The 26,638-nt window shown below is 33.3% G+C and overlaps 1 protein-coding gene and 1 long non-coding RNA gene across 2 annotated transcripts in view; both read left to right on the top strand.

The window, feature by feature from the left end:
• The window catches only part of MACROD2 (mono-ADP ribosylhydrolase 2), a 2,018,887-nt gene that overhangs the window by 372,149 nt on the left and 1,620,100 nt on the right, over positions 1-26,638 (top strand). The window lies entirely within an intron of this gene.
• Positions 24,515-26,118, top strand: LOC122237264. The gene is made up of 2 exons (XR_006215601.1): positions 24,515-24,597; positions 25,825-26,118. It is a non-coding gene; the product is annotated as an uncharacterized LOC122237264 (long non-coding RNA).

Consider the following 26,638-nt stretch of genomic DNA (forward strand, 5'->3'; position numbering starts at 1 on the left):
CTGGTAAACAAACAAAGTTCTTTACTCATCAGTTAAGGAAAACCACTGATTGTCCTATCAGTCCCAAGGATTGATTTTGGTAGAATATGTCCCAATTGTATTTTTTCCCTCAGTATGTCTCACATGGGATGCTTATAACTTATTTAAAAATGAATGCAGGTTGTTTAAGAGAGGAGACAGAATGACTCAGAAGACAATGCTATTATGAACCACTTACGTATTTTGTAATGATAAGAAATGAATTGACCAATACTGTCCATTTCCATCAGACTGGTTGCAATCAACTGTTATGATTCACTTTATAGTTTACTTACAGCCATTAAATGACACTGTTTAGTCATTTGTTGTGGAAAGTTAGAAAATAATGATAAGAGGAAAATAAAGATAATGTGAATTCCCAGTATCAACATTGGGTGGTACTAAGCCAATCAGATGTATAGAACTTATGTCTATATGCAAAAAAATAAAATTAGGAAAATACTTATTGTTTTATAATTTATTTGATTTATAATTTCTTTTCACTTAAGAAATTTGTGACCTTGTTTCTGCATTATCAAATATACACAGATATCCTCAGCTGTAATGGGAACATAGTAACATAGTATTCCATCATTTGCACAGGAAGTAATCAATGTAACTAGTCTGTCTTGCTGGCCATTTGTGTGGTTTTTAACTTTTCAAGACTATAAGTGAAATTATGATGAAAATGCTTCTAACTAAATCTTTGTGCTCATCAAAATTATTAAGATAACTTCTTTGAGGTAAAGTTGATAGTTCGTAGAGCTGACAATCTTTTAATGAATTTGCTGTAATTATAATAATGCCCTTCAGAAAGGATGTGTTCTCCCAGTCCGTGCACCTTCCACAACATTGGGTAATGTCAATCTTTAATTTAATAGAAGATAAATTGGATCTTGATAGTGTTTAATTTGTAAACACAGAAGGAGCCCATTTTCTTTCTTTTTGGGACAGAGAACATTTCTTTTCATTCCTTTCCTCCCTCCCCACCTTCCCCCCCCCCCTTTTTTTGGTAAACTTTTGTCTATGTAATCCATTTATTTTGAGAAGTTAAGCACAGGGAAGTACAGAGAATAACACAATAGAGTGTGCATCACCTAGAATTAACAAAGGTTAACATTTAATTTATTTCAATTAATTATTGCTTTAGATTCTTAATTAAAAGTAAAATGTAAAAAAATAATAAAGTTGAAGCATGCTTAGTTTCCTCTCTTATCCAGTTATCTCTTTCTTTTCCCAGAGGCATCCACTGTTATGAATTTGGTGGTATGTTTTTAGTCTGTGTTTTTATTTTTGTTTAATTAAACTTAGGAACAGCTGTGAGTCATCAAAAACTTAAAGAGAGGCTTAAACAATATAGACGTTGATTTCTCACTTGTGTAAAAGTCCAGATAGGTACTTCAGGGTGGTCATGGGTCTCCCCACAGTGAGCTAGGCTTCTTTTAGCTTGTTGTTTTAGAGTAGGTTGTACCCCTGTATAAATAAGACTACAGGGAACATTCTGTTACATATGTCCTACTCTACGTGGATGAGGTCCTCTGGCTTATATACACAGAAGCGGAATTTGTGGGTCTTAGGGGATGACTATAGGTATAGGTAACTATACTAGATATTGCAAAATTCTCTTTGTTAGAGTGCTTTCAGCAGGAGATAACAGACAGGGAAGTTCAAAGTGGCTTAAATAAAGAAATTTTCCACATGACAAGAAGTCTAGAGGTAGGGCTGCTCTAGTTTTGGTTAATTCATTGATTCAGTGGCTTGCATTCCTCATGGTTACAAAATCACATGCAGACAAAATAACAGCCAGAGTCATTGTATCTCTGTATTTCTTTTCTTCTTCTTTTTAAAATTGATGTATAATTGACATATGACATTATATTTGGGTGTACAACATGATTCAGTATTTGTATACACTGCAAAATGGTCACTACAATAAGTCTAGTTTCCCCCTTTCACCATATAAAGTTGTATATATATACTACAATATTATTGACTATGGTCACCATGCTGTACATTATATCCCCATGACTTACGTATTTTATGACTGGAAGTTTGTACCTCATGATTTCCTTCTCTCATTTCACTGTCTCCCAAGCCCCCTCCCCATTGGCAACCATGAATTTGTTCTCTGCATCTGTGAGTTTTGTTTGTTTGTTTTGTTTTTTAGATTACACACATGAGTGACATCATCCAGTATTTGTCTTTATGTGTCTGACTTATTTCACTGAGCATAATATGTTCAAGGTCCATCCATGTCACAAATGGCAAGATTCTTTTATGGCTGAATAATATTCTATTGTGTATATATACTTCATCTTTGTTATTCATTCATCCATTGATGGATACTTTGGTTGTTTCAATATCTTGGCTGTTGTGAGAAATGCTGCAGTGAACACAGGAGTGCATATGCCTACATGAATTAGTGTTTTATTTATTTATTTATTTATTGGATAAATACACAGAAGTGGAATTGTTGGGTCATAAGGTAGTTCTATTTTTACTTTTTTGAGGAGCTTCTTTAATATTTTCCATAGTGGATGCACTAATTTACACTCCCACCAATAGTGCAAGAGGGTTCCTTTTTCTTCACATTCTTGCCAACATTTGTAATTTCTTGTCTTTTTGATAATAGCCATTCTGACAGGTATGAAATGATCTCTCATTGTGGCTTTGATTTGCAATGACCTGATGTTGAGCCACTTGTTTGTCTTTGGAAAAATGTCTATTCAGATTTTCTGCCCATTTTTAATTGGATTGTTTGGGGTCTGTTGTTGTTATTCAGCTGTATGAGTTCTTTGTGTATTATTTTGGATATTAACCCCTTATTGGATATATGATTTGCAAATATCTTCTCCCATTCAGTAGGTTGCCTTTTTATTTTGTTGACGGTTTCCTTTACTGTGTAGAGCTTTGAGTTCAATATAGTCACATTTGTTTATCTTTGCTTTTTTTTTTTTTTTTTTTTTTGCCATTGCCTTTAAAGTCAGACCCCTAAAAAAATATCACCATGAGTGATGTCAATGAGCTTACTGCTGTTGTTTTCTCTTTGGAGTTATGTTTCTGGACTTACAGTCCAGACTTTAATCCATTTTAATTTTTGTGTATGGCATAAGATAGTGGTCCAGTCTCAGTTTTTTGCATGTGGCTGTCTAGTTTTCTCAACACCATGTAATGAAGAGACTGTCTTTTCTCCATTGTATGTTTTTGCCTTCTTTGTCATAAATTGACCATAATTGCATGGGTTTATTTTTGGTTTCTCTATTCTTTTCTGTTGACCTGTATGTCTGTTTTTATGCCAATACCATGCTATTTTGATCATGATAGCTTTGAAATCAGGGAGTGTGATATTTCCAGCTTTGTTCTTTCTCAAGATTGCTTTGGCTAGTTGGAATCTTTTGTAGTTCCATACAAATTTTAGAACTGTTTGTTCTTTCTGTGAAAAATGCCATTTGAATTTTGATAGGGGTTGCTTTGGATCTATAGATTGCTTTGGATAATATGGACATTTGAACTGTATTAATTCTTCCAATCCATGAGCATGAAATATCTTTCCATTTATTTGTTTCTCCTTTATTTTCTTTCGTCAGTGTCTCATAGTTTTCAAAAAGTGTACAGGTCTTTCACTTCCTTGGTTAAATTTATTTCTAAGTATTTTATAGTTTTTTTGATGTAATTGTAAGTGGGATTGTTTTCTTAATTGTTTTCTTCTTGTGATAGTTTATTGCTAGTGTATAAGAATGCAATGAATTTTTGCATATTGATTTTGTATGCTGTAACTTTAGTGGATTTAGTTATTAGTTCTAATGTTTTTTTAGTGGAGTCCTTAGGGTTTTATACACACAAAATCATGTTATTCATATATATTAACTGTCTTACTTCTTCCTTTCCAATTTGGATGCCTTTTATTTATTTTTTTTTTTCTTGACTAATTGCACCAGCTAGGACTTCCAACACTGTGTTGAGTAAAAGTGGCAATAGTGGGTATTCTTGTCTTGCTCCCGATTTTAGAGGAAAAGCTTTCAGGTTTTCACCATTAAGTATGATGTTAGCTGTGGGCTTGTTATATATGGATTTTATTATGTTGAAGTACATTTTGTCTGTGCCCACTTTGTTAAGAGTTTTTATTATATAAACGGATGTTGCATTTTGTTTTATGGTTTTTCTGCATTGAGATGACCATATGATTTTTATCCTTCATTTTGTTAATGTGGTGTATCATGTTGATTGATTTTCAGATGTTGAAATATCTTTTAATCCCTGAAATAAATCCCTCTGATCATGTGTGTGTTGTTTTTAATGTATTGTTGAATTAGGTTTGCTGACATTTTGTTGAGGATTCTTGCATCTATGTTGATCAGGAATATAAGGCCTGATTTTTTTTTTTTTTAATTTTTTTTATTAGTGGTGTCCTTGTCTGGTTTTGGTAACAAGGTAATGCTAGCTTTTAACAGTAGGTTTGGACATGTTTCCTCTCTTTGATTTTTTGGGAGAGTTTATGAAGGATGATAGGTACTAAGTCTTTTTTGGAGGTTTGGTAGAATTCACTGAATGAATTCTGTGAAGCTATCTAGTTCTGGAATCCCATTTTTAGGAAGTTTTTGATTACTGATTAATATCCTTGCTAGTAATTGGTCTCCTCAGATTTTTTCTTCAAGATTCTGTCTTGGAAGATTGTTTCTAGGAATTTATCCATTTCTTCCAGGTTGACCAATTTGTTAGAACTTAATTGTTTATAGTAGTCTTAGTGATCCTTTGCATTTCTTTGGTATCAGTTGTAACTTCCCCTCTTTTATTTCTGATTTTATTTATATGAGCCCTCTCTCTCTGTGTTTCTTTTGAAGGTCAGGGAAACTTTTCCTGGGAACTTACTCCCCCAGGTTTCTCTCCTAACTCATTGGTTAAAAATGAATCACATGTTAATGCCTAAATTGATTACTTATTTAAAGCTAGACAAGAGCATGATGGTTGGCTGGGGACAGGGCCGGTTTCCCTTGAAAAATGTTATTGAAAGGAAATAAACGCCTGAAGAAAATATGCTGTTAGGAAGCAAGAGGGAAAGTGGATGGCATGTAGGCAATCAACAGTGTCTGCTGTATTTCTAAAGTGGTTGTTACATTCTCATCAGTAGTATATGAGTCCTTAATTGTCGGGGCTTTTGTTTGTGGTTACCAACCTAATGAGCACGAAATGGTGCTCTTTGTTGTATTCCTTGGCATTTTTCTGTTCTCAGTTGTATACCTTTTCAGATATTTATAGGCCCTTTGGGTTTTCTCTTCTGTGAAATACCTGATTTATGTTCTTTGTCTTGTATTCTCCTGAGTTACTTGTATTTTTCTTACTGATTTGTAGCAGTTTTAAAAATATTTTCCTAATAATAAAGTTGTGTTGACAGTGTCTTCTGCCAATCTATGGCTTTTCTTTTTACCTTTGTTTTAATAAAAAAATGTTTTAATAACTTAAAAATTTGTACCTTTTGTGTCTAATTCAGAAAATCATTTTTTTTTACAGCAATGTATACAGATTTTAAATTATTCTTTATCTTACTGAATTTTAACCGGTTATCAACCTTTTATGTAGTGTATACTAGCAGTTTTTAAAGTGATGTGGGGACTCTTCCATAGGATCTGTAAGATTGAAACTGTTTTTATAATGGTATTAAGATGTTATTTTTCCTTTTCACTTTCATTCTTTCATATGTGTGGAGTCTCACAGAGACTACATGACCTGTGATATCACAGCAAATTGAAAATGCCAAGCAAAACTAGGAACCCAGTTGTCTTTTAGGTCAGACATTAATGTGATTTGCAGAGATGCAACACAATGCTACTCTTCTGAATAAGTCTTTTGTTTGTTTAAAAAATAGCTTTCCCTCCCATAAAATATGCTTTTTAATGTAGATGTATATTGAGTTATTGTTATTTTTAAATGCTTTTATAAGTTTTTGGGGGTCCCTGGGTGGCTCAGTCAGTTAAACGTCGGACTTCTGTTCAGGTCATGATCTCACAGTTTGTGAGTTTGAGCCCTGCATTGGACTCTGTGCTGATAGCTCAGGAGCCTGTTTGGATTCTCTCTCTCTCTCTCTCTCTCTCTCTCTCTCTCTCTCCACTTCCCCCGCTTGTGCACTGTCTCTCTCCCAAAAATAAATGTTTATTTAAATAAACATAAAATAAACATAAAAATGTTTATTTAAAAACTATTTAAAATGAATTCGTAAGTTTTTTAAATATTTGTTTCAGTTTCTAACAAATTACACATTGAGAACTATAACTTACATAAATAAAAGCTCTTTGAAGAACTTATTTTTTAAGAATATAAAGGAGTCCTGAAACCAAATTTGTGAACTGTTGCTGTATATGAACAGTAATTTTTTAATTCATTAGTTTCCTTACCTCATACCCATGTGTCAAAAATGAGAACAATTATTTCATTGTCTTTCAGAAAATATGATTTGGAAGACAGTTCTGTTCCCATAGACATCTATGCATTAGTTAAAGTGGAATAAAGATAATTAATTAGAATTATCTATAATTTTTATTACCTATCTACTACAATCATCCATTAGCCCAATGGGTACTGTAAAATTATAGAAAAGCATAAGTTTTGGCGTCTGGATCTAGATTTGGATTCCCAGCATGGACCCTCTGTAACTTAACCTAGTAAGTCAGTCTGTCTAAATTTCAGCTTCTTGAACTGTGGTTCAGAAGAAAAAAATTCTTAATTTTCAGTGTTGTCATGCAGATTAAATGTTTTTATATAGGGCCTAAATAGATGCTAAGAACAAAGTTGGTGCTAAATAAAAAGTAGTTTCTACTCTCCTAATGTATTGTTTTAGAATTATTATATCAACAATTATGTTTTCTTAAGATCATTTTGAATCTCCTATACAAGTAATCAATAAAATGAAAAATAAAAATACTATTCATAACCTATTACATTACAAAGTACTGTTTTAAATGATAAGTAATGTAGGGTAGAGTGAAGTGTAACTGTGACTGGGAGTGTAGCACAGTAACTTTCTGGAAATATGTATCAAGGGCCTTAATAATCCATATATTTTTAATTAAGTAATTTCTACTCTAGGAGGTTATCTTCAGGAAATTATAAAAAAAAGATGTTCATTGCAGAATTATTTATAACAGGAAAGAAAATGGAGTCAACCAGATGTCCATCAAATAAAATGTGAATTATGCTATATCTATGCAGATGATCCTTTTGTAACCATTTAAAAATGATTTCAAAGGTTTTTATGAAAGACACAGAAATAAACTGATTATATAATTGTGAGAAAATCAGGATATGAAACTGTACATTTCAATGATATTAAAAACAAATGGAAAAATAAAAAAAGGAAAGAAATAAAATGTTAACAGTGGTTATCTCTGAGAGTACCATTATGAGTTTTTTTTTAATTTATACTTATCTGAGCTTTACAGTTTGTTTTAGTTTGTTTTAATAGTAAATATGTATTGTTTTCAATATAAAAGTTTTATTTAAAAGAAAAATCTTTGGTAAAGGTTAGCTATTTTCCATCCCAGCTTTAGAATTACTGGGGTTGGAGGAAATTCTTTTATGACAATAAACTCTGATCAGTTTTGGGGAGGGAGTAGTCCATCTGGTTGTGAGTCTTTTTCATTAGGAAGAGAAGAGTGTGTTGAGCAGGGCTTGAGGGCAGCAGATACCGACGCAGTTGTACCTCAAGAATAAGTGTCAGATCTTAACTAAGTGGAATGTTCTCCCGATTGCCTGGTGTTGTGGTTAAGGGCATTGACTTTGTAGCCAGACCTCCTGGTTACTAGCCTAGTTCCACCACTTGTCCAAGCAGGGTTGATTAATTTGTGGATGAATTATTTCACGCATGTGTGTGTGTGTGTGTGTGTGTGTGCACGTGAATATCATTACATATCAATTGGGAGTAATAATATTCTCTGTGTCATGGGGTTATTGTGAGACTTAACTGAGATATTACATTTAAAACTTTTATTAACAATGTTAGCCCATAAGTTCTTACTATTTTAGTTATTGTAGCTCATACTATTAGTTTAAGTAGATCATTATTGCCTCATAACAAACCGCTCAAAACTTAGTGCCCTAAAATAAAAACGATAATGTATTTTGTTCATGAATCTCAATAATTAAGAGTTCATCTCTGTCCACATGGCATCAGCTGGGGTGATGCCCTCACTAGAGGGCTGGGGGAATCTACTTTCAAGATAATTCACTCACAGAATTACTAGTGACTTCTCCTAGAAGCTCAGTCAGGGCTGTGTTTTCTAGACCTCCTTCCCCAAGTGGGCTTCTTATTGGACTGTGCAGGCTTTTTTTTTTGGACTGTACAGTCTTCCTCATGGCATGATGGTGGGATTCTAATGTCTCAAGAGAAACAGGGAGAAATGCATCACATTTTAAAAACTTGTTCTCAGTAGTCACTTAGTATTATTTCAATTAATCAAAAATCCATCCAGATTTGAGAGGAGGAACATAGATGTCCACTTCTCCATGGGAGGAGTGTCAAAGTCACATTGTAAGAAGAATATTAGAACTGGGAGATACTGTTGCAGTCATCTTTGGGAAATACAGTTTTTCACAGTAATAGTCTACTGACCTATTAGATAATGTAAATTCTTGGCATTCTTAATCACCAGGAACAGCAATCTGATGTATCAAAGTCTATGTATCAAAACTATTTTAGTACTTTTAAACAAAATACAGATTATAGGTGACTATTAATTTCTTTTTAATACTTTTCTGTGTTTTTATCAGTGCCTTTTCATCAGTGTTGAATGCTTATTAGTATAATAAAAATTTTTAAAGGATTAACAGTTTTGCAGTGTATAAAGATATAGTGTATTATATTAATATAAAATTTCTGTATAGAATTTAAGTCAAAGTTGAAACTCTGTTAAACTCCTTTCTTAATTTGGTCATATTGCTAGTAGCAGTGGCCTCTAGAATAAAAGAAAATAAAGAAAAAGTGATTCTATTCACAAATATTTCTAGGTTAAATGAAGGGGTTCCTCGGGGTAATCTTCAGTTTGCTAAATACAGCTTATAAAACCATAAAATGTGGTTCTCACTGCCTTATCCTTAGAACTGCAGGTTGCAAACAACTGATGAACTACCGCTGGCTTTTACTGCTGGTGAACTTGGACAGAGAGCAGTTGCTGTTCATCTGTCAAGTAAGGCACACAGTAAATATGTGAGTACATTTGATACTGATAAGGTTCATACAAATAAACTTGCAAAGAAGGCAGTGCTCTTGAGATTTTGGGAAATGGCCAGAGGCCGTTTTTGTCCAAAAAATTTTGGATCTTCCCTGATCTCACACAAGTCCATTTCCCTGACTTATATGTATCGTATTCTTAAAGATGTCAGGCTTAGTTCTTTGAAATATTCAAGTTATCTTTGCAGGTGTGATATATTTTTTTCCCCTAAAATGGGAAAGTTGTTCATTTTAAAAAGCAAAGACCATTTTAGGTTTGAGGAGAAAAAGAGTGAAATATGGAAGTAAAGGATCAGTTTCAAAGAGGAACAATACTTTATAACAATTTAGCTAACTTTTAAGTGACAGGTGTTGTTACATGTATAGAGGACATAGTACAGTAAAGGAGTAAACAGTGAACTGAATGCCATACTGGGACTTCAAAAGCGTTAATACAACTGCTCAAGTACATTAATTTAGTCCTGGGGACAGTTTATAAGATAGCAGATTTTTGGCTCAATGCAATTTTCGTTTGCTGAGCATGTATTATGTCCCAGGTCACTTCCTAAACACTTTACTTCTCATATTAATTTTATTCAACACCCTGTGAGGTAGCTAATGCCATTATCCCCCTTCTACAGCATAGAACAAAATGGTTAAAAACTTGCCCAACGTCACACGGTACTGCAATGAGGCTTCATATCTAGATTGACTAGCTCTAACTTAGAACCCCAGTTTTTACCCACTGCTCCTTACTACCTTGCAGATGATTTTTTTTAAGCGATATTGTTTGGAAATTTTGCATTAGATTTTTAATTGTGCATTAGTGCTTGGAAGTTTTTGCATTAGTTTAAGAGAATATAAGTAAGCATCTGCAGGAGATTCTTTCAGAGTTCATGTACAAAAACCAAGGGCAAGCCAGATCTCAGGAAAGGAGTTTAGGCAGTAATCATTAAATTGCTCAACTTTCTTTATATCTGGAAGTCAAGTGTAATGTGTTCAGAATCTGGAGGAAGGTTTGATACCTTGCACTATTTGTAACAAGAATTTGGGTGAGTCACTTCATCTCTCCTGGGGATATTAGCAGCTGTCCCACCACCCTCAAAGGGTTGTTAGAAAGAACAAATGAATTATTGTGGTTCTTAAATTCAGTTGCAAACTATGAAGTCCTCTTTACCGTTAGTTACTGCTGTGATCAGGCATCATTTCTTTTAGAAAAGCATTTCAGAAAAACTACGTTTAGGATATCCCATCCTGTAGTTTTCCCTATATTTGATATAAGTAAGGTATGTCAAATGTTTGCTTGCTGCTTGGCTTATGGTCACACTCAATAGAGTCTAGCAATTATTACTTAATTCTAGCAGATGTCCTTGATTTGGGGAAGTAATAAGAAGAAAATGGCTCCTGGACAGGATGGAAGCTGCTGAACTAAGGTCTGAAACATGTGTCCTCTTGGCCTTTCTTGGTTGGCAGGGGCTATAGTGATACTGAAGACATTTGGGAAATCTAATTCACATTTTCAGTTTTCAGTAATAATAATTACTCTCATTTATACTATCTACTTATGTACTCATGTGCCAAGGCTAATCTATTCATGGTGGCTCCCAGAGGACTATTAAGTTTTCTGAGGTCACATCCAGGTTTAATGAGATGGGGTGTTATGATCACTGCTTCCAGGAGGGAAGGGTATTTGCCATCCCTAGACTATCCTATAATGGTTTTTGAATACTTTTCATTCTACTTCTTAAGAATGCCCTCATTGTAACCCTCCATATTTGTCAGGGTTGTCAGTATTCCTTTATGGCACAAGGAAATGGAGACTCTGACCCCTTTTCTACTCTCTGTGTGTTTTTCTCGCTGGAACATGCTGTCATGGCTTTGTATAACCCTTCTAAGTTCTCAGCCCTTGTCTTGAAATCTAGAATGGATCTGGACACATGATACATGACTCATATTTTTTATGGAATTAAATTTTAGTGAATTAAAAATGCACTCTTAACTGAATGATTGATACTTAAGGATGAAAACCTCATACCTCAAAACTAGATCTGTTAGCACTTCCCTTGTTCTTCCTAAAGATCCAATCCTTCAGTTTCTGTAGGTGGAAAGGATGCGCAGAATAATTTAACTGCCTAATACGGTTCTCAGTCCATTTTTGTTAGAATGGTCTGAGGACTAGGCAGCTGTCTAGAAACTGTGAAGGCTTCTGAGCAGACGCCAAAAAACAGGAGCCTGGAGCTAATCTGGGACTAGGGGAGAAAAAAAGCTCAGTAGATAGGAATGCATGCTTCTTTCTACTGCATCTTTCTGACATTTAGTCTTCTTATGTTTTGTCCACAGCTCACCTTAACCTTTTATTTTCTTTGTGCGTGCCCAGCACAAGTTTATTTTCTAGATCCCCTTTATTGACACTGCTGATTTATCTGCACATTTTGCTTCCTTTTCTAGCTGCTTAATAAAGGTCATGTTTATAACTTTAGTATTGATGATGTGCCCAGTAGGTCAGGTGTCAACTTCTGTAATGTTCTATGTAATTCTTTCCACAAGACAGAATCCTAAGATTCCATTCTGGAATATCTGAGTTTTCATAACTCTAAATAATGAATTTTGGTGTGCAAAAATATATACTGTAGTAATAATAACTTACTACATACTGGTCACTGTCATAAAATTGATCTTTTTAAAATGAACAATTTAATGGCATGTAGTACATTCATAATGTGCAATCATCTCCTCTGTCTAGTTGTAAAACATTTCATCACCTCAGAAGGAAACCCATACCCATTAAAAAATTATTCCACATTTCTCCCCCCTCCCCCAGCTCCTGGCAACCATCAGTCTGCAGTCTGTTTCTATGGATTTGCTAATCTGTGTATTTTATATAAATGGGATCATATGTTTTGTGTCTGTCTTCTTCCGGTTATCATAATGTTTTTGAGGTTCATGTACTAACATGTATCAGCACTTTACTTTTTATTTTATGGCTGAATAATATTCTTTTATACACACACACACACACACACACACACACACACACACACACACCAAACTTTATTCATTCATCTGTTGATGATCATTTGGCTAGTTTCTCCTTTTTTGCTGTTATGAATAATGTTTCTATAAACATTGGTGTATAAGTTTCTGTGTAGGCATAGTTTTTATTCTCTTGGGTGTATATACCTAGCCATGGAATTGCTGTGTCATCATAATTCTGTGTTTGACTTTTTCAGGAGTCACAGTGGTTGTAACATTTTACATTCTCACCAGGTTTCAATTTCTCTATCCCTTTATCAACACTTGTTATTTTACTTTTTTGGTTATACCATCCTAGTGGTATGTGAAATGGTATCTTATTGTGGATTTGAATTGCACTTCCCTAATGACTCCTAGATGTTGAGCATCTTTTCTTGTGCTTGTTTGCCATTTTATATCTTTGTAAAAATGATTACTCAAGTGCTCAAATGATTACTCAAATTCTGCCCATTTTTGATTGGATTATTTGTCTTTTTATTTTTGACTTGCAGATATTTTGTCCCATTTTGTGGGTTGTCTTTTCACATTCTTGATATTCTTCTTTGTACAAAAATTTTTAGTTTTGAGGAAGTTCAATTATATTTATTTTTTTCTTTTGTTGTTTGTGCTATTGGTGTCACAACTAAGAATCTATTGCCGAATTCAAAATCATAAAGACATACTCCTATAGTTTCTTCTAAGAGTTTTATGGATTTAGCTCTTATATTTAGTTTATCCATGTGGGCTTAAAGTTTATATATGGTGTAAGGTAGGGTCTGACTTAATTCTTTTGCATATGAATAACCAGTTGTCCCAGTAACATTTGTTGAAAATATGACAAATTTCCACATTGAATGGGCTTGGCACTCTTGTTGAAACTCAAATTAGCCATAGATGTTCAGGTTTAATTCTAGACTGTCCGTTCTATCCGATTGATCAATAAGTCTATCTTATGCCTCTATCACAGTTTGGATTACTGTGTCTTGAAATTAGGAAATGTGATTCCTGCAATTTCGTTTTACCTTTTCAATGCTATTTTAGCTATTTGAGGCCCCATTACAATTTAATATGAATTTGAGAATTGACTTTTCCAATTATGCAAAAAAAAGCCATTGGAATTTTGATAGGGATTACATTGAATTTATAGCAATATTATAGATATATTGCTCTCTAATAATATTAAGAGTTTCTTTTTCTTTCTTTCTTTCCTTCTTTTTTTTTTTTTTTTTTTTTGAGAGAGGGCATGAGCAAGGAAGAGGGGCAGGAGGAGGGGAGAAAGAGAGAGAGAGAGGGAGAGGGAGAGAAAGAGAGAGAATCTTAAGCAGGCTCCATGCTCAGCACAGAGCCCAATGTGGGGCCCAGTCCCACAACCCTGGGATCACGACCTGAGCCAAAATCAAGAGCTGGATTCTCAACTGACTGAACCACCCAGGTACCCTAATATTAAAAGTTTCAATCCATTAATACAGGATGTCTTTCTATTTATTTGTATCTTCTTTAATTTCTTTCAGTAATTTTTATAGTTTTCATTATGCAAATCTTTCACCTCTTGGTTAAATTTATTTCCAGGTATTTTATTATTTTGGATGCTATTGTAAGTGGATTTGATTTCTTATATCCTCTTTGGATTGTTTATTAATGATTGCTCATTTTTATATTGCTTTTATTTGTTGAACTCAGTTGTTAGGTCTAGCAAATTTTTATGTGGGTTTTTTTGGGATTTTCTATATATGTAAGATCATGTCATCTGCAAATACAGATAGTTTTACTGCTTTTCCAATATGTATGCTTTTTATTTCTTTTAATTGCCTAGGTACTCTGGCTAGAACTTTTACAATGTTGAATAGCAGTGGTGCTGCCTGCTATAGGTTTTACATAAATGTTCTTAATCATTTTGTGCAAGTACCCTTTTATTCCCAGTTTTCTGACTTTTTTTTTAAATCAAGAAAGGCTATTAGATTTTGTCAAATGCTTTTTCGGCATCAATTGAGATGATCATGTGTTGTTTTTTTCCTTTGTACTTGTAATATGATATATTGCTTTGATTGATTTTCTTAAGTTGAACCATCTGCACATTCTTGGGATAATCCCATTTGGTCATGGTGTATAATCCTCTTAATGTGCTATTGGTGTGGTTTGCTAGTATTTTACTGAACTTTTTTTGCATCTATAATCATAATAGTGTCATTGTCTGGCTTAGGTTTGGAGTAATCCCAGCCTTACAGAAGGAGGTCACTTCACTCCTCTTCTATTTCTTGAAAGAGGTTAAGTATTGGTGTTAATTGTTCTTTAAATGTTTGGTAGAATTCACCAGTGAGGCCAAATGATCCTGGACTTTTCTTTGTTGGGAGGTTTTTCATTACTGATTCAATCTCTTGTCATAGGTCTATTGAGACTTTCTATTTCTTCTATAGTCAGTTTTGGTAGTTTATGAATTTATAGAAATTTGTCCATTTCGTCTAGGTTAACCAATTTGTTGGTACACAGTTATTCATAGTATCCTTTTATAATTATTTTTATTTCTCTAGGTTTGGTAATGATGTCCCCACTTTCATTTCTGATTTTATTCATTTATTAGTATTTTTCTTTTTCAGTTTAACTAAAGTTTATAATTTTTGTTGATGTTTTCTAAATTCTGATTTTATTGACTCTTTCTATTCTCTATTTCATTTATCTAAGCAATGATCTTTATTATTTACCTCATTCTCCTTGCCGTGGTTTTGCTTTGCTATTGTTTTTATACTTCCTTAAGATGTAAAATTAGTTACTGACTTGAAGTTTATTTTTTTAATATATTTTCAGTGTAAATTTCCCTCTGAGTACTGTTTCCAAAATTTTTTAGTATGTTTTTTTTATTTTCATTTATCTCAAAATGTTTTCTATGTTTCTGTTGTGATTTCTTTTTTATCTAGTCGTTGGTTAAGATTATGTTGTTTAATCTTTATGTATTTGTAAATTTTCCAGCTTTCTTTTGTTACTGATTTTTAGCTTCATTCCATTGTGTTTGGAGAAGATACTTTGTATATTTCAATCTTTATAAATTATTGAGACTTGTTTTGGGCCTAACATGGTATATTTCGGAGGTGTTTCATGTGCACTTGAGAAGAATGTTATTCTGCTATTGATGGTGGAATGTTCTATATATATCTGGTAGGTCCAGTTTGAGTATAATCTTGTTCAAAACCTGTTATTTCCTTGTTGGCCTTAAGTCTGGTTGTTCTTTTTATTGTTGAAAGTGGGATATTGAAATCTCCAACTGTTACTGTTTAGTTCTTTCAATTCTGTCAATGTTTCCTTTGTATATTTTTGGTCTCTATTGTTAGGTGAATATATATTTATTATTTTTATTTCTTCTTGATTTATTAACCTTTTTTGTATCTATCTATCTATTATTCATCATCTGGTTATCTATTGTTCTTCTTTGTGGCTTGTTACAATTTTTGACTTAGTATGTTGTGTCTGATATTAGTATAACCATTTAAGCTTTCTTTTGGATGCTAATTACATGGGATGTCTTTTTCTAGTATTTTAATTTTTAACCTATTTGTATCTTTGGATCTAAGGTAAATACATAATATGGTTGCATTATGTCATTTTGGGAGTTTTTTTGTTTTGTTTTTTTGTTTTATTTTGTTTTGTTTGTTTTTAAATCTATCCTACCACACTCTGACCTTTAATTGGTGAGTGAATCATTTATATTTTTGGTAACTACTGATAGGGAAGGGCTTTCCTTTGCTATTTTTCTACTTGTTTTCTGTATGTCTAATAGCTTTTTTGTTTCTCATGTCTTCTATTATGCCTTCTTTTCTACTTAGTTTTTTGTAATGTGCTATTTTTATTCTCTTCTCGTTTCCTTTTGTGTATAATTTTAAGATTTTTTTAAGTGGTTGCCATGGGGATTAAAATTAAAATCCTATATTTATAAGAACCTTGTTTGAATTGATATCAATTTAGGATAGATAGCATATAAAAACTGCTCCTGAACAGCTATCCCTTTTACGTTGTTATTGTCATTACAGACTACATCTTTTTGCATTGTGTGCCCATTAATACTAACATAGATCTTAATTATTGTTTTATGTATTTGTCTTTTAAATGCTGTTGTAAATAAAAGAGGAGTTACAAACCAAAAATATAACAATACTTGCTTTTTTTATTTGTTATGTAGTTACCTTTACCAGAGCTCTGTATTTCTTCATATTGTTTCAAGTTGCTGTCTAATATCCTTCCTTTCAGCCCTAAAGGACTCCCTTTAACATTTCTTATAGGGCAGTTCTTCTAATGATGAACTCTCAGCTTTTGTTTTTCTGAGACTGTCTTAATAGTCACATATATATATATGACTACAGAATAGTTGTGTGTGTGTGTATACACACACACACATATATATATTCTATCTTTATGTACACATCTATATGTACACATATGTACATATGTACACATATGTAAAGATAGAATATATACACACACACTCTTTTAAACCTCAGTTGTGAAGGATAATTTGCCAGATACAGGATTCTTGATTGGCAGTTCTTTCAGCACTTTAAAATATTTCATTTTTTCCCCTTGTGACTTCCATGATTTCTGATGAGAAATCAGCTGTTAATCTTATTGAAGATCCTTTGAGTGATTAGTTGCTTCTCCTTTGCCAGTTTCTAGATTCTTTTGTTGCCCTTGGTTTTTGACAATTTGATGATCATGTAGTCTCTGTGTGGATCTCCTTGAATTTATCCTCTTGGAATTTATTGAGGCTTTTGAATGTGTAGGTACATGCATTTTACCAAACTTGGGAAATTTTTAGCCACTATCTCTACAGATATTCTTTTTACTCTCTCTTTCTCTCCTCATCACCTAAGGTTTCCATTATGCATATGTTGGTATGTTTGATTGTATCCAATGTTCTCTTAGGCTTTTTTCATTTATCTTCACATTCACTGATTCTTTCTTCTGCTTACTTAAATTTGCATTTGAAAGCCTCTAGTGAATTTTTTTTTTTTTTTTCATTTTAGTTATTGTACTTCTCATTTCCAGAATTTCTGTTTGGTTTCTTTTTATAATTTCTGTCTCTTTTTTGATATTCTCCATTTGTTTATATATTATACTCCTGTATTTTTTTAGTCCTTTGATTTATTCAGACAGGTGATTTAAAGTCTTTGTCTATGAAGTCCAATGTCTGTGCTTTCTCAGGAACAGTTTCTGTTAACTGCCTCTGTTAGTAGATCATAGTTGTTGTTTCTTCTTCCTCTTCTTCCTCTTCCTCCTCTTCTTCCTCCTCTTGTTCTTCTTGTTCTTCATTTTTTTTTTGGCATGCCTCATTTATAGGCTTTTAGTTGAAAACTGGAAATTATAATATTATAATGTGGTAACTCTAGAAACCTGATTCTTACTCTTTCCTTGGATTTATCTTTATTGCTAGGTGTAACTACTTGTTTTGTGACTTTTAGATTTAATTTTGTGAAGTCTGTATTTTTTGTCACATGTGATCTCTGAGGTCTATATTCTTTTAGCTTCTGTTCAGCTAGTGTCTTGTCAGAGATTAACCTAAATATCAGGCAGCAGAAAAAAATTAAAAAAAATAAAATGAGAGAGAACAAGGAAAAAACAGAAAAAAAGGAGAAAGAAAAAATAGGAAAAGATGCCCCTCAAATCTTTTCTAGTATATACAAATTGGTTTTTGCTAGGGCTCTCCTTCAATACTGCCAGACATTTCTCATCTCTGGATTAGTCTCAACTTCTTGCTTGAACTGAGCACACAGATCAGTAAGAGGTAAAAACATCTGTTTATTTTTAGGTCTTTTCTGGGCATGTGCATGGCTTTTCAAAATCTCCAGTATATATGACTGATCTACATGCCCTATTTTCCAAAAAGGCTGTCTCCCCAGCCTTTTCTCCCTATCTTTGGTTGCTGAATTGTATGTCTCAAGTATAATCCTTTGTTTCAGGTAGTTGTGGGTTGTTTACTTACAATATTTTCAAGGAATTCTTGCCATTTTCCCCCCCCTAAGTGAGTTCCCAGTTAGGCAGAACAAAGTCAGATGCCATGTGTTGTTTCTCCAGCTATACCTTGAAGGTTAGAATAGATAAATAGAACTCTTTGCAAGTAAGGCTTTCTGTGTTTCTCCTGGAACCAAGGACCAGGTTGTACATGAGGGAAGCTAGCCACCATCTTTAAGACCACTTTGAACAAGGAGGAAGTTGGGACAAGGACAAGGACAAATAGTACAAATCTTTTCTGGCATTTTAAAGTTTCTTTTGTTTTGATTTAGTGCTGACTTGGTTTGTATAAACCTCGCACTATTTCCCAGAATTCTGACAAAGTCGATTGTGACAGTTTTGCTTGATTTCTTGATGATTCTTTCTCTTGAGGCATGGACTTGTGGAGCTTCTGACTTGCTATGTTCACTGATATCATTTGCAGTTACCTTCAGGCCTTAGTTATCACATGACATGATATGTACTGTTCCTTGAATACAATAAATAATGACATGTGCAGATAAGGTCCTATTTCTCACTTACCTTTCCCCCCCTAATTATTTATATATATACACACACATACACACACACACACACACACACATTTAGAACATAGACATTTCATGTCATCTTTGTGCTTTACCAAATCCACATCTTCATTTAAAAAGGCATCTAAAATACAGTTGATAAATACTTATTGCAGAAATACACTCCATTTTTTCCCCACATATGTTCATATTGAATAAAGTGAAAGATCATTTCAGAAGTAATTGTTGTACAACTTAAAAAAACTTCTTTTGGCTATTGAAAATCAATTTGAATTGTTGGCAAAGCTAAGATACTGAACAGAATGAAATACAAACTCTTGTGAAGTTAAAACTAGTTGTTTTATTGATTTAGTTTTTTTTTTTTTAATGTTTGTTTATTTTTGAGAATGAGACAGAGTGTGAGTGGGGAGGGGCAAAGCAAGAGGGAGACACAGTATCAGACACAGGCTCCAGGCTCTGAGCTATCAGCACAGAGCCCTACGGGAGGATTGAACTCAAGAGCCATGAGATCATGACCTGAGCCGAAGTTGGATGCTCAACTGACTGAGCCACCCAGGTGCCCCTGGTTGAATTTTTTCAATGTGAAATAATTACCATAGAATTTTCAAGACTGTAATTATAAATAGAAATTAACTTTTCTCAGCCATTTTGAAAATGTCACTTTAAACTTTAATATTAGATTCTTATTCAGTACTTCAAAACTAATGTGGTTAAGGATGATTTGAGGGAAAGTATCAATGTGTAAGTTGTAATTGAATTTTCATGTTATATAGTCTAACTTAATTATTAGAAGCAAAGTCACCTTAAAAAAGCATTTCCATGTCGAGGAGTATAAAAAAACACTATGGTAAATAATCAAAAGTGTACCTTTTGATGAAACTTCAGGCTAGATGTAGTGAGACTGAAAGGACTTTAAAGGTAAAGTTATTTCCTTGGGTTTGTGAAGACAGTGAATACTTGAAACAAAGTGGTTTTTTTTAACCTGATTTTTTTTTTTAAGAGAAGAGAAAATGTACATAGAGTTTATGTCTCAGTGAGAGGAAGTAGAGCACAAAAGGCCACCTAAAGGATGAAAATTCCTATAGTTTTCTGAGCCACTTATATCAACTGCTCAGAATTTAGGTTTAATTAAATTTACAAGGCTGGGGTGGGGATAGGACAATAGCCTGTTTTAAGGACAGAGTACCAGCTTTAACTTTAACTTTGAATTTCCTGGCCTCAATCCATTGGTGTCAGTACCTCAGTGTCATTTAAATGCAGGATTTTCTATTTAATTTCCTTTCAAGGGAGACTTAAAAACCAGTTTCTTTTTTATAAGAAACTGCTGAAGAATCTCCCTGGGCTTTATCAGGTAAACAATAGCATTTTCTGTAGAGGAATGCAGTCTATGTGGTAGTATGTTAAAACATTATAGTGTAAGTGTATAAATGAAGATCCTAAAAATTAAACAATTATTAGATTGTTAATCATGCTGAATTCATTTATATACATATGGAACTCAGTGGGGGAATTGCTAAGTGTAAAAGATTTTTTTAGGGTACTGTTTTTAAATATAAAAATATTTAATTATGTCTAATAAGAAATATTTCCCTTTCATGTCTTATATTAACTACAACTTCTGCCCTCATATTTTGTAACTTTGAGAAATTTATAATAAACTTCTTTATATTGAATATGGAATATGTTTGGGTGAATCCAGCTTTTTGTAAGCTTTAAAAATAATAACTTTGATCATATTTCATCCGCATTTATCTGAATACATGCTTTTTATATTCTTAGTAATAAAATAAGAAAAAAAGTTCGTTCTTTTCTAATTATTGACTTTATTTTACATATTTGATTGCTGAGCAGTTACTATATTGAGATTATCAGAAATCAAGTGTTTGAGAGCATCATATTCTTACACTCATATTTAGGATTTCTGTGACTTTATTTTACATATTTGATTACTGAGCAGTTACTATATTGAGATTATCAGAAATCAAGTCAAGTAATAAAATAACCAAATAAAGAAGCTTTTAGAATCTTCATGGTATATCTGTGGGGTGTATGTGTGTGTGTGTGTTTTAATTCTGAAGTAATCTCAACAACCAGCCTGGGGCCTGAACGCACAGCCACAAGATCAAGAGTCACATGCTTCACCAACTGAGCCACCCAAGCACCCCATGATTATTATATATTTTTAAGAGGCCTTTGCGAGTCTCCCTTACAGTATAAGCCTTTTGCACGTAAGTTCCCTCTTCCAGTATTACTCTTCTTTTTTTCTTCATCTAGTTAAATTCTTCTCATTCTTTATATTTCAGTTCAGACTATCTAACTATTTAGAGTAAGCAAAATATGGATAATTACATACCAAAATGTATGTTGCATAGCCAAAGCAGTAAGCAGAAGAAAACATATATTCTCAAATGCATTTATTACTAAGCAAGGATAGAAAAAATGAACAGGAAATAGAACAGTGCAAGCATGAAGAAAGTAAGAGAAGGGAACTAGATAAGAGTTAAAGCAGAAAAAAATTTACAGACATTAGCAAATCAGATTTTGAAACAAAAACAAAACACAAATTAAGGATGAGAAAGAGAAAATGAATATAGTTATAGAGATTAAGAAAATGATAAGAAAATGCTATACCCGTGCCATTCAGAATCTGAATGAAATATATTATTTTCTAAGAAAAGATAATTACAAAATTTGATTCAAGAGATTTAGAAACCTAAGTAGACTAATAACCATAGAGGAACTTGAAGAAGCAGTTGTTCATGTTTCTTTTCTATCTATCTTAACCCCCTTGGGTTGATTTATAATGATTATTCATGACAGTAGAAGTGAAAACAAGCATACAGTTCTCAAATTCTAGAATTTGAAAGTTCAACAAATTCCCTTTATTTACAAGGGCACCCTCGTTATGGCCCCATCCTATGTCCCAATTTCCTCCACTGAACTTCCCACAAGAAGGTTCTAACCTCTGTTAATTATGCAGTTCATTTGCATGAGTCTTTCTGCATTATTTTAATACCTATGTATGGAAACAGAAACAATCAGAAATGTTTGGCATGTACCAGATAGATGGGTCCGAGTGGAATCTTCAACTCTAGGAGGTAGGATTCCAATCATATTCTTGCACTCACATTTAGGATTTTTGTTTGTTTTTTTTTTAAATTTACTTTTTTATTTTTTTAATGTTCACTCATTTTTGAATGAGAGCAAGACAGAGCACTAGTGGGGGAGGATCAGAGAAAGAGGGAGGGAGACACAGAATCCAAAGCAGACTCCAAGCTCTTAGCTGTCAGCACAGAGCCTGACATGGGGCTCTAACTCTTGAATTGTGAGATCATGACCTCAGCTGAAGTCTGATGCCCCATGGACTGAGCCACCCAGGTGCCCCACATTTAGGATTTCAATAATGCAAACACTCCACATCTTCCTAGTTTTTCTGTTTCCCCAATGTTTCTTCTCAATTTACTGGTTTGATACATTTTGTTTCTGCTACTAGTAACTAAATTAAATATATGCCAGCTTTTCAAAGTTAGCAGAAACTGAAATGAAACCAAAGTTAGCACATGTATAAGTGAAAATTATTGGCCAGTCTTAACATTAATACTGATATTCTAAATATTAGCAAATTATATCCAGTAGTGAGTATTTTAAAAAAATGATACATTATCACTAAGTATATTTTGAGACAAGTAACAGAAACAGTGACAGTAACATGAAAATGAAATGTGCTTAGGATATTTGGTGTCTGTATACATGTCTATCTAAAAGCCCTTTGGTCTTGTGTCTTTTTTAGTAGCAGACTTTTAGCCATTCTTGGTTAAAGCTGATCGGATTTTAAACTGTGATGTATTAGAGAAGGGAAATGTATTAAGTCATTTGTTTTTCTGGTTTAGTCCCTCCCAACATTACTCCCACCTCCCAGTGCCCCCCTTCTCTCCCCTGTACCTTTATTTCTTATTTACATTAGACTTCCAGTCTGCTGATAATAGATTCCTGTTTTTGGAAGGTTCCATGAGGTATTTCTTCACATTATTATCCACTGATGCTTTAAAAAGTTTTCAGCCTAGGATTTATTTTCATCTAGTCCATATCTCAACAGAAGAATGTGATCAAAAGATTTCATTGGTTTTGTTTGTTGTATATTCTTTACTGCCCATGCCTGATTCTACCATGGCTTTATAACTATGTGCCAGTGTGGTTTGTTTAGAAGCATTCTCTTCCCTGGGGCATACTGTCAAAATTCATTTATAGTGACCCACACTTGAATTTTCTTTTTTAAGTGTTCAAATCTTTTGCCTTTCCAAAGGCTCCTTCGAACCTTCTAAAGACTCCTAAAGTCTCTAAGGGACATATGGGAGAAAAATTGCTGGTATATTCTTTTGAACAGATATGTAGGTGACGGATGAGAAAATAAAGCACCAAGTGGTATCTAGTCTTTCAGCAGTTCTGCTTTCTGAGACTCCAAACTTTCAAATGAAAAACATAAAAGAAATATATAGTGTGCTTTCTTTTCCAGGTGTTTATATATCTGGTAACATTTGTGAGTGTGTGTATGTGTGTGTAATTTCTCTCACATTAAAATATGAGCTGAAATACATTTGAATTATGACACCGTCTTCCAGATTCTTTAGAGAAAAATAGATTTTATTAGTTATAAAATAATGGCAAATGTAAATTGTATATAGAATTTGTGTAGGGTGTATGTTTTAAAATTGTGTTGGTTGGGGGCCATTTAAATTTGCTTTGCTTATATGGAAAATTCCCTTGCTTACTATTTTTCTGCAGACACACTACACACACACACACACACACTACACACACACACACACACATATATGTACATATATATGTAGTAAAAAAAAATAATTGGCTTCCAATGATTAGCATAAAAATAACCACGGCTTAAGGATAAATATCCATGGAGCAGTGCCTCAGAACGTGACTTTTTGTGGAAAAGGTTAATCTAGCTTATTATTGGTGTAATTAGAAGCTCTTGAAAACAGAGGTTCACAGTTTCTGTGTGAAGTTCTGCTTTAATTATGCAGCGAGAGCACACCTAAATACAGAGAGTGCTCATATTTAGGAGGGGTAGCCACCATTACGTGGTGTTAACACTAGCTCTATACTTACATGCTTGTTGTTTTTATTATTCGTTTTCCTTAGACAATAATATTGTTTGTACATGTGGGTAATTTTTATTTAATATATATTAAAGTAAATGACTATGCATTTGTTCACAAGAACGTCCCTGTGTTTAAAACAATGATCATTTTATAATTTTGATATAGAGCAGGAGTTTGCAGATGAAATTATTTACTTGCGATTGTATAGACTTTGATAATGGGGGTATATTGTATTACATCTATACAGTGTAGGGTATATTATATTACTGAATGTTTAACACTAATTGTACTTTTTCCAACTTCCTTAGAGTTTAAAGAATTGATTTCTTTGCATGTTTCACAGCTTCTACTATTCTAAAAACTTCAACAGATCAAAAAAAAAAATTAACTAGTTTCCTTATCACAAAAAGCTTCAGCACAATTGACCTGCTGACCTTAATTCCCAGGAAACTGTCACATTATTTCTTTACCCCTTTGTCTAACTTAACAATGTGACCCAAAATACTGCAGAGCTTTAAAGTTTCTCAGCATTGTAAGGTCAAGCTTTGGTCACCATAGTTACAGTTTAGATCTGCAGGTCAGAGGTCAAATAGATTAATGATGTCAGACACATCTTTAAATGGTTCTAACACTACTTCACCATGAGGTAAACAGCTGAGCATATTTGATATGACAAAGGCATTCTTCAATCTTGCTAATAAGATCTTTTGAGACATCTGATAGAAAGGTATTTTCTTTAAGAACTTGCAGTATAGGGCTGTGGAGTAGGCAGTGATAGTTGGTTATTAGACTTATATCATCAGATGGAGATTAAAAAATAAAACATGTTAAATATTTCATATTACGCTTTTCTGCACATTTTCTGTGTTTTTTTTCTCTATATACCTATGTGTCATCAATCTAATTGATCATCTATTTTTTTAAAAATAGGTATCCTCAATTCCCTATTCACTTGTGGTTAGCCATGAAAATGGATAGAAAACACAAGCTTTCCGATTAGGTGTATATACTTTTTTTGTGTGAATGTAGTTTTGTGGTATTTTTTTTCCTGATTTGGGAAGTATGCATTTAAAATAGTTATATTTGTTTAGGAAAGTGTATTTTTTAGAAGCTTTACATTAGAGATCAAGTAAATTCTCCATCTGTGTTTTATATCTAAATATTTTTTTGTGTGTCCCCAGCGTCTCTATTTACAGATCTTGGGATGCTGTATTCAATTTTTTTGTTGTTGTTCCAAGAGGAAATTGTTCTCTCCATTTTAAATCAGAAAGGGAGAGGGGGAAAAAAAGAAAAAAAAAAACACTATTAAAGTGAACACTACTTCTAAAAATTTTAAATGTTACTTTTTTATAAATAACTCTGTAAATAACAATTTCAAATAAAAAAATCACAGAAACATGATGATGAAGCAAAAATATTAAGTGAGATGAGATTAAAATTATTATTAAAATATATTTTAGTGAATTAAAACATCACCAGATTGTAACTTAAAAATGTGAATTATACTATACTTTTTAAAAATCTTTAACAGTGTGGAATTTTGTAGCCAGTAGACAGAAATATATTTAAGCAACATGCTTAGGTTAAATTAAACCTTAAAAGATGCTTTATCTTGGAAGGTTTTGTTTCCCATGTGTATTTTGTGCAGCTGTAAGATTTTAAGCTTTCTGGAGCATTTGCTCTTGATCTCATGCTATAAAGGTAGACAAAGGAGAAAATTAGGAGGTTTGGTGGCTGGGAGGTGTTAATATGGAATCTAATAGCGAAAAAGAGGGGGTTGTAGCTTTTCTAGGTGAAATGGAGATTGGCAACTGGGGGGAGGAAATAAGTCTTGGTGTCTGAGAAGAGCTGCTAGTGCAGTAGCTTGTGAGTTTCAGATGAGAAGCTAACTTTTGTGAATGAAGGGATTGTCTTCTGTTTTGCTTTAAATTCAAAGAAAATTGTTTTTGTGTAGATATCATGGAAACCAACTACTCAGCAAAGACATTAATTGCTGACCTGTTTGGCAGCACTTACGGATATCAGTTCAACAAGCTGACGGAGTATTCTGTTTGGTCATTATGCCAGGAGAATGACAAATCAACATTTAACTACCTTTTGAAGAAGCCAAATCATTAAAACACTGGTTTTGTATAAAACTGTTGAAATGCAAAAAAAAAAAAAAGGTCGGGGGGGGGGAGGGCTTATTCAACATGGAGAAAAATTTTAAGAGATTATAAGTCAAATAAAATATCAGGTTGAGTTCTGACCTTCAGAATCTGAAAGTATCATTCTATTTCTGTAAAACTTGAGGTGAACCTTGCTTTTAGATTTCTTGCTCCTGATACTCATGGATAAACCTACCAATACTTAATGTCTTAATATTTGTTTATCAAAACAGTGGAATTTGGCATATTATATTTTATTTAGTCTTCTTTTTTGAAGTAACTCATTTCTTATTTACTTCCTATGCCTTTTTATTTATTTTAACTTAGTTTACACATTTACACTCTAGCTTGTGTCCTGGTCAGAATTGTACATGTTTTTCTACTGTAGCAGCTCAGCAGGGTTTACCCATCCTTGTGCACATTAAAATCACCTAAGCACAATGCCCAGGCCCACCCAAGACCAGCTGAAATAGCATAGTGGAAGGAATGCATGCTTTAGAGCCAGACTTCCCTCAGCTCTGACTCTGCCACTTAGTAGCTGTATGCTGTTGGGCAAACTACCTAACCTCTCTTTGTTTCTTTATAAGAGAGAAAAATAATAATATTTAACTTGAAGGATTT

This window comes from Panthera tigris, chromosome A3 (genome assembly GCF_018350195.1).
Source record: "Panthera tigris isolate Pti1 chromosome A3, P.tigris_Pti1_mat1.1, whole genome shotgun sequence".
Lineage (NCBI taxonomy): Eukaryota > Metazoa > Chordata > Mammalia > Carnivora > Felidae > Panthera > Panthera tigris.